The 13,166-nt window shown below is 41.0% G+C and overlaps 1 protein-coding gene across 1 annotated transcript in view; it reads right to left on the bottom strand.

Annotated features, from left to right (window-relative positions):
* raly (RALY heterogeneous nuclear ribonucleoprotein) overlaps positions 1–12,528 on the bottom strand; it is a 109,571-nt gene extending 97,043 nt beyond the window's left edge. Inside the window, exon 1 of the mRNA XM_046029642.1 lies at positions 12,374–12,528. The gene's annotated coding sequence lies outside the window, so the exon portion shown is untranslated. The remainder of the gene's footprint in view (positions 1–12,373) is intronic.
* Positions 12,529–13,166: the final 638 nt, after the last annotated feature.

Raw genomic sequence — 13,166 nt, forward strand, 5'->3', positions numbered from 1 at the left:
AATGAGAACATGGATCCATCATGCCTTGTTACCACTGTGCAGGCTGCTGGTGGTGGTGTAATGGTGTGGGGGATGTTTTCTTGGCACACTTTAGGCCCCTTAGTGCCAATTGGGCATCGTTTAAATGCCACGGCCTACCTGAGCATTGTTTCTGACCATGTCCAGCCCTTTATGGCCACCATGTACCCATCCTCTGATGGCTACTTCCAGCAGGATAATGCACCGTCACAAAGCTCGAATCATTTCAAATTGGTTTCTTGAACATGACAATGAGTTCACTGTACTAAAATGGCCCCCACAGTCACCAGATCTCAACCCAATAGAGCATCTTTGGGATGTGGTGGAACGGGAGCTTCGTGCCCTGGATGTGCATCCCACAAATCTCCAACTGCAAGATGCTATCCTATCAATATGGGCCAACATTTCTAGAGAATGCTTTCAGCACCTTGTTGAATCAATGCCACGTAGAATTAAGGCAGTTCTGAAGGCGAAAGTGGGTCAAACACAGTATTAGTATGGTGTTCCTAATAATCCTTTAGGTGAGTGTAGTTGCAAATAGTTTCCTAGAGGAATATGTAGCTTTTATGTCTTCCTGGAAATCTGTACCAATTTGGGAAAATAAACAAAGAACTGAATTAATACACTTTACTCACATACATTTTCCAATTCATTTGTAGCATAGCCTGCAGAGTATTCAGTTCTCAACAGGGAAGTTGACTGATGTAACAGCTGCTTATAAACTTCTCTATCTTTTTCTTTTTTTACAAACTAAAATCACCAAGCATATGGACACTTTCTTCATTACATATGTTAAGCATCACATTACAGACCTTACTAGGCATTTCCCAAAAAACAATATCAATGTGTTTGAAAGTTAGGAGAGTTTTATTTCATATTTCCCCTGAGTTATAACATATGTTCACACTTTTTTTTTCCTTTTTCATTATCACAGCTTATAACAGCCCTACAACTCTCTTGACGTTTCTATTTCCACCCAGACAGCAATACAGCTACACCAAGTGTAATTTCCTGGCGTGCACATGATGCAGAAGAGAGTGTTGAGCTGCTGCTCTCGTCCTCTTTAGTGAGTTAAAGACGGAGAGAGAAATGGAGAGTACTAAGAGAAAAAAATATTCAAGCAAATTTCAAACATTCTGGAAAGAAGAATTCCAGAGAACAGTAGTATTCGAAGTTTACGCCACAGGGGCAAATTATATTGTATTCTTTCCTGAAAATTAAAATGAAAAGTATTAAAAGTAACATAAAAATTCTGTTGCAATGTACTTATTATGTTGTTATTTTGATTATTTAAAAGTCAACAGAATGCAGGAAACAAAGTCTCTGAAACTCAAACCTTTCTGGGGGAGGACTCCCTATTTTTGAGGACAGAAGGTTGGTATGATTATTTATTTTTCTTTTGTCAATTAATCCCGTTAAAAGACAAAAAACTAAAATGTGTTGTTTTTGTTTCATCTCTCAATACGTTCCTATATTCCTAACCTGTCTGTGACATTCAACCCCAACCCCATCATTCATTAAAGTTTCTTTTCTTTGTTTTTAAATGCTCAGTAATTTCCTAAAAGAGGTGGACAGTGTAGTTTTGAATAAATGTGGGGACTATTTTCAGAGGTTTCTGGGAGGAGATTTTTTTCAGTGGGCTTTGGGTGTTTAACAGGAAATGTTGTTATGCAGCACTGATATGAAAACAACAGCCAGAAGCAATGACATCAGAAGAATACCTTTTTCAGGTTACTCTGTTGGATTATTCCACTGTGTAGAAGTTGTTTTTTCCTGTTAGCAGGAGGAAATTCTGACTAAGTAGGTAGGTAGGTAGGTACATTTTATTGTCACAATATAACAGGTTATATAATGAAACTGTGCTTTGTAACTCCCTTCTGCTACATAGCAGACAATATACATTAATACAGAAGCAATTCTAAAAATGGTAAACAGAAATAAACAATATTCAATGATCAATGGAGCAGTGCTGAGGATGAATTTGAGTTTAAAAGTCTGATAGCTTGAGGGAAAAAGCTGCTCTGCTGTCTGGAGGTGAGGCAGCTGAAAGCTATATCTCTTCCCAGATAGCAGCAGGTTGAACAGGCTGTGGCTGGGTGGGTAATGTCCTTTAGTGTCCTTTGGGCTCTGCGTAGGCACCTCAACTCACCGATATCACTGATGCTCAGGAGATGGGTACCATCGATCTTCTGAGCAGTTTTAATCAATCGCTGCAGAGCCCTCCGGTCCTAGGCCGTGCACATCCCATGCCAGTTTGTGATGTTTCCAGTCAGGATGCTTTCTATTGCTTCTCTGTAAAAGCTGACAAGAACTTGGCACAGGAATGTCGCCATATTCTAGAAATACAGTCGTTTCTGAGCTTTCTTCACCAACGTGGAGATGTGAGATGACCATGTCAGGTCTGTGATACTGATTCCCAGGAACCTGAAACTGTTCACCTGCTCCACCTCAGCACCACTGATGTAGACACCACAAACTTCACAACAGAGTTTTCTCCATGTCGGGGGATGCAGTCATGGGTGTAGCGTGAACAAGAGGGGGCTGAGCATACTGCACTGTGAGGCTCCGGTGTTGAGCACTAGAGTGGAGGAGGTGTGTTCACCAATCCGAAATGACTGGGGTCTGTTTGTGAGGAAGTCCAATATCAAGCATCTACAACTATCACCTACATATAGCATCTTTCTACAACATACTCTCAGGTTTGTGCAATGCATGATCCTTTTACTAGTGTCGCACAATCATAAAACCGGACACTAATATGTGTCTCTGTGTGCATACATTTGTTAGTGTCATTGTTGTCCAGATATGTTCAATCACGTTTATCCAAACAAAACCAAATATATATATATTTTGTACATCTACATCATGAATAAGATATTTATATATTTATTTACCATTCTTACACATGTCCGCACACACACACACACAAACAAACAAACACTGCTTTCTTCTAGTGCAGCCTGTACTGGCTGTATGTGAAATTCATTATATTCATGATAAAACTGATGCTTTTCTGGATAGCTGAGTCACCTCATTGCTGTTTAATAGGACTGTGGCGTATCTCAGTGAGATCACCTGCATCAAGATGGGTGCTGTTTTGTTTTCTAGTGTGTAACATTACAGCCTCACTAGGTCACTACTAACATGGATGACATTTTCAATAGATTGCATGTGTCACATGGCACCTCCATGACATTACATAAAAGCATTTGACTAGTAGGAAATAGCCATTGTACTGTAAATAAAGTTTTTTTGAAAGGATAACAACTCAAACTGCTGAAATAAATCTGGAACACATCAGAACTGAAATACAATCCAGAGCCCATGCAATAAATCATAGGAAATAAAACAATAACACAGTACAGCATACAACATACAACATCTCCATGGACCTTCATGCGCACACACACACACACACACACACATACAGAAAACACACACAAGTTTTGCTTTCTCAGTCATTCTACTGAACACACGTGTCCACATGCATACACACACACGGCGCCAACAGGAACAATACCAGAGGTGTCAAGATGATTGACCATCCCATAAGCCTCTATGATATAAGCTACTATGTCCCACAATGCACTGCAGTGAGTCACCACCACCACTTTAAAGTTTTCTGGAATTGTCACCAAGCTTTGGTTTCAAAATACCCAACAGCCATCTGTGTAAAATACATCATTAACTTGAGTTCATCAGTCAGTGTCTGCTGGGGTCACAGCTGACTACATCGCATGTCAAGAGCTCTATTTAAACAGAGATCCTGCAATACATCTGTAAAGAAAACCTGTCAAAACCCTGGCTTTGCTTTTTTTCACCGAAGTCTAACAATGTTGGCGTAATGCTGCACCATTGTGTTATTTCATAGATAGAATGCTGGCATACAGAGGGCAAAAGCAGCCTGACATGTAATAGTGTGTTCACATAAAATGCAAAGCGAATTTAACATCCATCTTCTCTTCCTAAAATGTGCACCTGGTGGTCTTCAAATGAGTGTCCTTTATCCTTCAGATGTAAATAAACTGCTGAGTCTTGACCTGAGGAGTTAGCCCTTCTGTGTTGAGCCATGCATTTGTGTAGTGGTTGTTCAGTTTCCCCAATGTACAGTTCTGTACACAGAGGTGTCAGGTAAGCCTTTACACCCGGGTTGATGTCCTTTCATCACTTCCCAGGAAACTGAACAAGCATTTCCGCTTCAGAGCGTTGTGTGGAGAGGGCCGGGCAGAGCGGGCGATTGAAAATTTGCTGGCCACCTGAGAGCTGCTAAACTTGGGCTAGAGGAGCAGGGAGCAGTGCTCCAGCTTTCGGGCAAATAAACACCCGTGGTTGGACTGGACTTTTTACTTTAGTTTATAGGATTACAACGGTGATTTAGCTTCACTCGAGCTTCTCAGCAGCTAGATTCCGTGCACATCCGGTTCCAGTGTTGTTAGCGTCGTTTGGCACTACTTTATATTTATATACAAACCGGACAAAACTGGACATTGCTGGTGAGAAAACATGTGTATGTAACTTTAGTCCAGCTATCGTTGTACTTTACTGTGACCAAGTTAGCATAGCATAGACCTGATCGATCCGAACTGCATTCAGAAAACAAACATTTTAGAAGTTGTTGTCCTGCTGTCTTGCTGACAGACCTGACAAAGCATGAATTCACATGTTTAACAAAACTGCATCATATTGTAGTTATTTCGGCATCAGTTTGATCCGTTTATTGCTATTTAATCACAGCAAAATGTTTACTTTGGGTTCATACAGCTGTAGTAATGGCAAATTGTGTTTATTAATGTTAACGCGTTAAAATCGCCTTCTCGCGTTGCGTGTGTGAACACTTGCAGCGAATGTACTCACGCGAGGAAAGCGTCGCGAGGCGAAAATTCGCGTTTGGTCTGAATGTGGCATAAGTCTCTTGGATGAGGGACGAAATGTCTTCTAGTATCTTCAACCAAGTCCAGTTGCCCTTGACCTCAACCTTCGTTGGATAACTATGACCTGGATGACTGAGAACCTTCACAGACAACTTGCACATATTTTCTGAACTTACTAGGTAGTTCAACTTCCTTGCTTAATTTTCTCTAAGCAATCTCCTACTTTAATCAGTCTCTGTATAAACATTAAGTATCACAGAGCTCTGGGTGCCCAGAGACTGCTACAGGTTGAGCAATGCAAGTGAAGATAAATCCACTTTTATATTCCCCAAATTTTAATTAAAAATTGATTTAACACAAAAATTAACTCTGAGCTCCTCCAGATCAGAGCAGAATCTGGTTTTATTTGTCCAGAAGCTCTGCTGCTTTCCCCCGCCTCTCCTCCAGAACTCCTCATCACTCATCTGTCCCTCCACTCTGTCCGGTCCTTATGCTTTTCTTATGCACAATAAATCATTAAACTGCACCAGTTTGCTTCTTCTGTCTGTATTATCTTTACCCTTTATCAAGGTTATGGTAACATGAAACTGAACAAAACAGAAGCCAAGCCTTTTTGAGTTATATGTGGCTCTGCATTAAAAATTTGGTCAACAAAGTCATCACGATTTATCCTCTGGGGACCACATTTCATGACAATCCATTAGTTGGGTATTTCACTTTGGACTGAACAGTTGGACCAACCAAGCGATGCTGTCATCTCCAAAGCTATGCTGTTAACAGTCTTGCTAACAAATTGACAGCTTGTTTTTCCAGAGGCAGAAGAGTGAACCAGTGGTCAACCAGACAGTTATCCACTGTATAGTGGGAATGTTTTTTTTTTTCCAAAGGTCACCTTTGCATTATTGCACTTTCCATTTGATGTTTCTCATATTAAGCGTGCATGGGATTCTGAGTGAAAACTTGATAGTATTCAAAATATCTCCCCTGATTCAAGGTATTCTGTGTTTTTTTTTTTTTACCTCTGGTAGTGCTGTGGAACAGTTTTGTATGGGTCCCTGATTTGTTTGAACGTTTAAGAAAAATCAGCTTTAAAATGTTAATGCATCCATCATATTTGTTAGACCTCAAGGATACACACACTATGTTTTTGGTGAGTAACACTGAATGTAAACATAATTTTTATTTGTTTACAAGAAAACCCCACAGGAGACCTTTAACTGTAAGAGTCAGACTGATAATACAATACAGAGCACAGGAAGAGGATCTGAGGCTGGATCTGGAGGCTCCTTTATGATTGTCAATACGAACTACCTCCACAGCCTTTATTATAAATCGACTGTTTGCCTCATTCCGATCCAGCTATTGTTCTTTTGTACCAAAGATTCCAAGCTCTTCTTTTACAAACTGTCTTAATTGTTGCCACCTGCTAACACTGCCAGTCTCTCACTGCAAAAACAAAGCCTTTGGTTTGTGGTCACAATTAATCCCAACAACCTCATTTGCTTCACCAAGACAACACCAAGAACAACAGGGCTTATTCAAGCGAGGAAGAGTAGCCCTCTGGAAAGAGGGTGAAGGCTGAGAGTATGTGCATGTTTGTATTGCTATAGAGTAGACTGAATCAAAGCATTGTCAAGTCATATGAATAACACACACACACACACACACACACACACACACACACACACACACACAAATTCATTTTCATAGATGAACAAAGAACCACGATAGAATAGTGATTCTATTCTACCACAGTGAAGTGGTTAGGTCGCATCTTTTTCCACTGTCAAAACTGTTCAAAATATTTGAAACATTCGTTACCCTCATACTTACACTTGCTTTATACTCAGATGATTTTTTTTTTGGTGTGATTCAGTGAGACTCCAAAATGTCTGGTGGTCCCAATAAAAAAGATCTCATGGCATTTTGTCTGTTGTTTTCAAAGCACCAACAGATTGTATAAAAACCTCAACAATAAAAATAAATCCCTTTAAATATCATGGTGTCTGTGAGACACCTGGTATATACAGTAGGTGTCTTTTAAACGACCCATTCCACAAAAACAATTAAAAAAAGCAACTTGTTTGTGTCTTCGGGTCTGCCACCTCTATGGTTCAGTTAGGACAACTTTCATCTAAGACTGATATTGCGGCATTGTAATTATATTTGGCGATATGGCTCTGTTCTGAGATCTCCAAGTGCCTATGTGGAAAGCATGAGGCAGGGACAGCACACCTCTCTGCCCTTCCACGTGCCTACGTGGAAAAGCCATATGGTAGGGAGAGCGCCTCACTGCCCATCCATGTGCACACATGGAAAGCCCGAAGCAGAGAGCACTAGTAAAGAACCCCTGTACAGAACAGAACAGGCATATGCGATGTTTAATCAGATACCAGGTGGGCACTGAAGCATGGTGTTAAACGGGCCTGGGGCTGAAGACCGTACTGTTTATTATCAGGCTACAGCCTCTGCAGCCTCCGCTGCTCTGTGTCACCTCCTGCACACAAACACACACATGCGGGCTCACACACACAAACAGTGGCAAGTGCAGACATAGGACATGGACATGTTGAAGTGAAGGTAACTCCAAGCTACTTGAGTTGATGACAGCCATCCTCACCACTGCAGTTTGTGCAATAAATCCTCAAGAGTAAAAGACAATTTTGTCCATACATCCATTAAGCAAGCTTACATGTAGAAAGGGTTATTTGATCTGCTCTGTTCACGTCTCTCATCCTCTGTTATTAAAAGCACACCGTGCTAACGCTACCTTGGCAAAGCTAGATGTACAGCGAGCTAAATGAAAGCTGTCTGTAGTCTAACTTTAAGCTTAGATTGCCATGTAGCTTCAGTCTGCACATTGTTACCTGCAGTGAATCACGCAGAGAGGGGGGATGGAGGACAGGAGCTAGCTGCCTGAACTGCGTCCGTGTGGCTCTATCCATGTTAGAAAGTTTGATTCTATTCGGCCAGATTCATTCCCCGATATGCTTCCAATAATGAGATATCCCTGGTTTTTTACACTGAACCAAACAATACAGGCATAATGGTGCCCAAGTGTTCTGGAAGCAAAAGAGGAACTGCTGATGACAGTCTCATTCATCCACAAGCCTCGTTCTTAACAGTTTCTTTTTTAAATGTATTTTATGCTTTTCATAGATAGAGATGACTGTTATCTGCAGAAGGAAGTGTGACCATGTCCATGGCTAAGCTGTGTGTGCTCGTGATGTCAGCGATGTGGGTGTTACAGATGCAGACTCCAGCTATACAGGAAGTTAGAATTTGATACTCAAAATAGTAATCCTTGAACACACTTTGGATGGTTGGTTTGCAAACCTCCACAAACCATACTTTACAAATAAACGTCAATCTACTTTTTCCATACAATTTGTGTTAATATCCATCTTAATCTTCATTTTTTATTAGATCTCCTTCCTTGTGTCTAATTTGCTCACACATAGATCCATTTATTTATTGACATTAATTCTTCAACTCTGGTTTCTTTCTTTGTTTATTTCCATTCACTTTTTTTCTTCCATACATATTAGAGTGGGTATTTTTCTCCCTGCAGTACAGGTTGAACACTGTAGCTACTACTCCTGCTACTCTTCAATTTAATAATTCATCATTATTTCAGCCTGGTGTAAATGGACGCCACTGAGAACTGCCATGAACTAGCGTTTCATACACACCTAGGAAACAATGTAATTTTTTACTGCCAATACCCACATTACTGCAGTATTAAACTTTCAGCATGAAGCTTATTACTTATTTAACTAGTATTTATCCAAGGGAAGTTTGTTAAGCAAGAGGCCCAAAACCATCATCAGCTTCAAATGCATGCCTGGAGCTAAGCAGGTTTGCTCAGTAGCATCTCTGCTGCGCTAAGGGAGAATACAACTTCTGCTATCAAATGGATATCTTTGGTGCTGCTCACACAAGAACAACCTACTGCTCAATGTAAGCAAAACCAAGGAGCTGATTGTTGATTTTAGGAAAAGGAGGTAAATACACTCCTGTCTACATCAGTGGAGCTGAGGTAGAGCAGCTGAATAGTTTCAGGTTCCTGGGAATCAGCATCACAGAGAACCTGACATGGTCATCTCCAATCTCCACCCTTGTAAAGAAAGCTCAGAAACGGCTGTATTTCGTAAGAAAACTTAATTCATCCTCAGCACTACACCATGTAAAACGGTTTTATTTCTATGACTGGTTATTTATCCACCAATCTAGTGTCTATAATTTTTGTATGCAACATTTGCTTTTTGTGAGTAACAAAGGGAAATACAGCTTCATCTCGGTATAAAGCCATCTTGTAAAATGATAAATAATTCAACCTCATACCTTGTACTGTACATCTTGGTTGAATGCATTAAATGCCCATTAAAATGTTATGGCTTTTGCACCAAACATAAATATACATCGCAGATGTCATTCTTAGCTGAATTTAAGCTTCACGAAACACTGACACACTTCTGTTGGGGCAGATATCTGTGCATCCAAGGTAAAGAATTGTTACATTCTTGTGCTATGTCAGTCGATTTGAATAATTAATAAAGTAACTGTACTGTGAGGTCTATGTGTAAATGCACACATGCACACACCTCTTTCTAACTGGAGGCTGTGGAGCGCAAGTATTATTCACCACTCGTTTATCATAGATTGCCCTAATCATATTAAAACTTGCATGGAGATTTGACTCTAAACTACATTGCAGCCCTGGGCAAAATCAAACATAAGATAATAGGTATAGTAATGTAATGGGAGGCATGGTGATGCAGTGGTTAGCACTGTCGGCTCACAGCAAAAAAGTCATGGGTTCGAACCTTGGTCGTCTCAGTCCTTTCTGTATGGAGTTTGCATGTTCTTCCCGGGTCCTCCCACCATCCAAAGACATGCAGGCTACATATACATTTACTCATTTGGGAAAGAAGTAAGAGTTAACAAAAAGTGCAATCAATACAGGATAATTGTAAGGGGATGGAAGAAGAAGAGCACAGGAAGTGCATGTTAAATGTTAGGAGTTAGAGTTGTTATAAGAGGAAGTGTTCTCGGAAGAGATGAGCTCAAGAGCTTCTTGAAGTTAGAGAGGGACGCCCCTCCTCTGATGGCGTGTGGTAGCTCGTTCCACCATCGTGGTGTCACAGATGAGAACAGCCGGGACTGGGATTGCTTTGTGTGTAGGGATGGCAGAGCCAGACGGCGTTCGTTGGAGGAGCGTAGTAGCCGAGAAAAAACGTAAACTTGTATCATGGAGTTTAAGTGGATGGGTGCAGACCCAGTAGTAGCTCCCTGTGCAAGCATTAGTAACTTGAATTTGATTCGGGTGGCCATGGGTGGCCAGTGGAGGTCACTGAGTAATGGAGTGACATGAGTCCTTTTGGGCTGATCAAAAACCAGACGTGCTGCTGCGTTCTGAACCATTTGTACGGGTTTCACCGCACAAGCTGGAAGACCTGCTAGGAGGGCATTGCAATAGTCGAGGCGAGAGATAACCATGGCCTGTACCAGAAGCTGGGTGGCGTACTGAGTGAGGTAGGACCTGATTTTCCTTATGTTGTATAGAGCAAAGCAGCAGTTTTTTTTACCACCTTGGTTTGAGTGATGTTTGAGGAGTCAATTTGTAGTGTGATGTTATGGTGGATAGATTGCTTGGCTGGAATGACCAAGAGTTCAGTATTAGAGAGGTTTAGTTGTGGCAAGCCTTCATCCATGCAGATATGTCCGAGAGACAGTCCATGATCCGTGACAAGATGGTGGGGTCGTCTTGCAGGAAGGATAGGTAGAGTGTTTAATTAATTGTTAATTGGCGACTCTAAATTGTCCTTAGGTGTGAGTGGTTGTTTGTATATATGTGGCCCTGCGATGGACTGGCGACCTGTACAGGGAGTAACCCGCCTTTCACCCGATGTCAGCTGGGATTGGCTCCAGTCCTCCCTGCGAGTTGACGATGAGTGAGTGATAACTAAAACTATAACTTTACCTTAAATTGTAAATGATGTTAAGATAAGGAACAGCCACAAATGAAAATAAAGCCCTAATGGTCAAAGTGCTTATCTGGGAAATATCCTGCCCCACAAGCCTCAGTAGGATTGGCTTGGCTCCTTATACAACAGCCTGATGCAAAGTAGCCTAATTATTCACAACACCAGTCAGTCTCGTGCTTGCATTCACATGCACACACACCTGGTACAAAGTCCGTATAAGAGCATATTTGGTAAAAATGAAGTAATTTTCAGGATTAACCAACGAGTTGGATGTTCAGTAAAACACAGAACACACAGAGAATACACACACAGGTTTAAGGTTGACACTTCTCTACAGTGTTTAGTAGTAGACCAAAGCTAAAATCAAGACAGTTATCTGTGTCCCAATAACCTACATTTGGAAACCTAATTACCTTCTGACTGAACACTTGTTCAAGATTCCGAAGTTTTGCAGGAACAATTAACTGCTGACATATCACGTTCGCGGAACTAGATGATAGAGGTCTGGGAATCCCCAGGAAGATACCAGGTAAGTGTTGGAATTAGGTGTGTGGGATGGTCATGTCAACATTAAGAAGGCTCAGTTTGCTGTCACCGCTGAGACACGATTCCCAGTACAGAAAATCCTGATAGCTACAGTGCAGTTTAACTTATTACCAGCTCACTTTTCAAGCAAACAAAGGTCATCAAAGGACAACAAACGCTGCTAGGTAGTAGCCATGGCAGGTTGGCTTCTTGCAGCCTTTTGAAAGTTGAAAGTGTGACATAAATTTTAATAAAGTATGCTTCTCTCTCTCAGCTCCCTAACCTCGACCCAACTTAACCCTCTACTGCACATTCTACTGATAAAACGTATTTTTTTTTTTGGACCTTCCCACCCCAAAAACCTTATCATTGTCCCAGGGCAACGTTGTTCAAAAATGGTACATAATCGTATAGAAAATATCCGAATTCACAGATCATAAGACAATGCTCAGACAGCAATACAAAATCATAAATCTTTTTGAAAAATGGCAAGAAATCATTAAGCAAAAAGGAAAAAAACACTTACAAACATTGATCAATTGGATTTAACACAGACATAGGTTTGTATCATGTAGTGTGTCGTGTCATATAATGTTATTTATGTAATGACATTTCACTGCCAGTGAACCTTCAAAAAGCTTCCTATTATTACTATGGGTGTTCCTGTGTGAGGTAGCCTTCTGTCCAAGCAGACATCCTGGTTAGGGATAGGGTTGGGTATCGTTTTACTTTATTGATTCCAAATCTGATTCCAATTCAACTTATTGATTTCGGTTCTATTGTATCTCGGATCTGATTCCAACCTTTTCACCACAAATCTTGAGACTTTCTCCTTGCTCATCTTCCCCTTCACGGCTAAAGTGAAAGGAGTCTCTGGGGAGTCGTCTCTAAGAAAAAACTGGAATCATTTGTAGACATCATTCGTTTCCCTTCAGTACAAAAGGTGAATGTCAGCTCATCTGTGTTTTGTACCTGAGCGTGAGACGTTGCTTTGTTGACGTACTGCGTTGGCGAGTTCTTGCAGGAAGACGACGGTGGAAACGTGAGTCAGAGTTGGAGAAAGGAGTTTGTTGTGTTTGAGTAACGTTAGGAAATAAAGTCTTGCTAGCAAGAACTCTCCTCTCACGAGATTTCAGAGGGACAATTGTCCTTCTGTTTCCTGTAAAAAAAACAAAACAAACAAAAGTGTGTCATTGGAAGTCACCGGTATGGATCCTTTCTATGATGTTGTTAGACACCTCATGTAACAGTCTGAGCCTGTCAGTGGCAAAAATAAGCACTTTTTGCGGAATTTTGACAGGCGCAATTGCCCCAAAGAAATATATTGCAGCCACTGCAGCCGGTTTGTGGCTGCTGGCTGAAGCCATCTAGTGCACTTATTGTCATTTCTGACTGAAATGAAATTGTCGTTAAAGATGAATGTCTTCAAACCTTCAGCTGATTCAATTGTACCTATAGAAAAAATAAATGCAACGGCCCAGAAAAGTTGGGAGAGAGAAGACGATGGGGAGGGAGAGCAGCAAGCAGAACAGACAGATGCAGACAGGCAACATGCTATATGTATGGTAATACTCCTGAAAAGATCAAGCAGCAGGAGAAAAATCAAACAATCTAGATGTAGATCAGCTGATGAAAGCAGTTATTACAGGCCCAAATTAAAGATAAAGACTGAGACCTGCCGCAGACACTCGAGCTATTGCGTCCATCTTTATTGTCATAAAGATGTCATTGGATGTCTTTTATCCCTTCACCTCCTTCCTTTCTC

The sequence above is a fragment of the Micropterus dolomieu genome, linkage group LG18 (genome assembly GCF_021292245.1).
Source record: "Micropterus dolomieu isolate WLL.071019.BEF.003 ecotype Adirondacks linkage group LG18, ASM2129224v1, whole genome shotgun sequence".
In the NCBI taxonomy this organism is placed as follows: domain Eukaryota; kingdom Metazoa; phylum Chordata; class Actinopteri; order Centrarchiformes; family Centrarchidae; genus Micropterus; species Micropterus dolomieu.